The 2,500-nt window shown below is 44.0% G+C and overlaps 1 pseudogene across 1 annotated transcript in view; it reads right to left on the bottom strand.

Moving 5' to 3' along the window:
* Window positions 1–2,457: 2,457 nt before the first annotated feature.
* LOC310771872 (two pore channel protein 2-like) overlaps window positions 2,458–2,500 on the bottom strand; it is a 29,423-nt pseudogene continuing 29,380 nt past the window's right edge. The window contains exon 28 of the transcript in view: window positions 2,458–2,500. This exon is cut by the window's right edge and continues 438 nt beyond it. The product of the transcript in view is annotated as a two pore channel protein 2-like (transcript).

Genomic DNA, 2,500 nt, shown 5'->3' on the forward strand with positions numbered 1-2,500 from the left:
GTTGTAACTGTTGCGATTAATGTGATCACATGTCCTCTTTTATGTTGTGTTTTTGCCCCTCTACTGTAAACCAAATGTCCCCCTGAGGGACGATAAAGATCTGATCCGATCTGATCTGAACTGAAGTGAACTGAACTAATGTGGTACTCTTGACCGCCGTGTTTGTCTTGGTTACCCTCGTGAAACTGTTTGTAATATTGTTGTGCAGAGTTCAAGTTTCAAGTGCTGCCCCTTTGCCGTGTCCCGTGATCTAGGTAGGGGAATTTCACCAAAAAGCAACGCTTATTTATTTTGCACCTGATCTCACACATATCCAAAAGCTGTAAACTGTTTTGTCGGCATTTATTTAGTTTGACAGTTATTGAGAATTGTTTTGAGTTAAGTTGTGGACCAGTGATGTCATTCATGCACAATATTGATCCTCTATGTCCAGAGGAGCAGGGGCACAATGTGCACTGTGGAAGCCAAGTGTGTGTGTGTGTGTGTGTGTGTGTGTGTGTGTGATTGAGTGAGTGAGTGAGTGAGTGAGTGAGTGAGTGAGTGAGTGAGCAGAATCTTGTTTGGCTACAGCCATGCCGTTGTACGTGCGATCGGGCTGAAACTTTCAGGAAGTGTAAAGAGCACATGTGCGGGTGACCTGACGGAGCCGGATTTTTTTAAAGATTAGTGCAGATCAAGTGCCCTAATTACCTGCCCTAAGGCTGAGGCTATATAAGTTCAGTGACGATGTCATCAGTGATGATGTCATCAGTGATGAACATGAGGTCATCAGTGATGATGTCATCAGTGATGATGAGAAAAGTGAGCCCTGTCTCATGTTAACAAAGGTACAAGGAGAACATCCCAACTTGTTTCTGTGCAGTTTATTTAGCTCTTTTTTCTCTCAATACAAAATGCATTTGAATTGTATTTACAAAAACAACAAAAAATAAACAAAAACAACAACAAACAAACAAACAAACAAACCACCAGTTTAAAGATCTCTGTTTATAATAAATAACAAACACACTGACAAGAAGCAAGCTTTCATTCCCCTTTTAGGTCAAAATTGAATCTCACTTAAAATAACACACTGGCTTTACGACAAATGCTAACAATTTCTGAAGACTGTGTGGTTTGCATAATGATACCATCCACCAAAATACAGCCACGATATTAGCATGCACCCCAGTGACCTCAATCCTGCTCACACACACAGAGGGGAAAGAGGCTATAACAAGCTTTCATTTTCCACTAAGTCCTTAATTAGGGAGATCCTGCACTGAGTACATCCAGTGAGAGGGGAGAAAATACAAAAATAAAATACAAAAATACAAAAAGACTTCAGAAGTACAATGTGCTGAATCTTTGTAAACAAGCACCATACATTCAGGCAGTGTCTCGTCATAGACGCGCGGATAAATGGATCAGCATGGGGGAAATCCTTTCCCAGCCAGCATAGTTAGCATTTAGCTGCTAGCCCAGCCCAGGCAGACAGGATCGGGATTCAACCACCGCAGTAAACGCACATCTGTTCTGAACAGACGTCGTCGTCGTCTATGTGCTCTTGAATCCCCAATCCTGTAGTGTAGAGCCGCAGCACCGTCTTTTGGTGAGTCAGCCCATTGAGATATATGGGGGTTTTTCCCCCACCGTCGTCTAGTCTCGCTCACCAGCCGTAGTAACATTTTGTGGACGTTCCCACACAGACAGACTGTATCTAACGGCTATTCTAGACCCAATCGCCATGACGTTGCGTTAATAACAACAGGGACTTCCGGGTCGACACCTGATTTAAATTGTGGAGATATCACAATTTGTTTATTGTTTATTTCTGTTGTCATTTTCAGCTGTGATTGTAATGTTAAAGGTATAAACCCTAGTTAAACACGGTGGTGCGACCTATCTGACGTTTGGTTGTACTTATTTTATGTAGCTACTATGTTGATCAACCAAATCTCCCCAACAGTGACATCTCACCGCCGGTCGGACTAGCTGCTAGTTTTGGGTGAACTCAAGCTGTATTTTTTAAAATTCTGTGGCCCACTGGGTATATTAGGTCTCCAAACCAGCGTTGATTCACAGCCGTCCCTAACATAGCTCAACTAATCAAGAGTATTTCTGTCTCCACAGCGGCTCTGCCTCTGACAAATGTTTGTAGAGCTAGAACTCCAATCTGCGCTTTGCAGTGGTTTTACTGATGAAGTACATGAGAAATATCTGCTTCCTACTGGATTCAGTGGTAGCTACATAGTAAAGTAACAAGTAAAACAATATAAAACAAACTAGTAGTAATTTAGATCACTAGGCATTTCGCGCGCTCTGCGCGGGTTTGCTCGCTCAGCCGCTGCGCGGCCTCGCCCCGACATGCAGGTCGCCGAGCTGGCCCCGCAGCTCGCATAATGCAGCTCGGCTGCTGCGCGGCCCCGCCTGCCCTATTGGCGCGCGCGTGCGTCTGTGTGTGTGTGTGTATTGCTCACAAAATGTTATTGCCCTTAAGTTTACATGCGCGCGGGTGTGT

Source organism: Poromitra crassiceps (assembly GCF_964638095.1).
Source record: "Poromitra crassiceps genome assembly, contig: HAP1_SCAFFOLD_1415, whole genome shotgun sequence".
In the NCBI taxonomy this organism is placed as follows: domain Eukaryota; kingdom Metazoa; phylum Chordata; class Actinopteri; order Beryciformes; family Melamphaidae; genus Poromitra; species Poromitra crassiceps.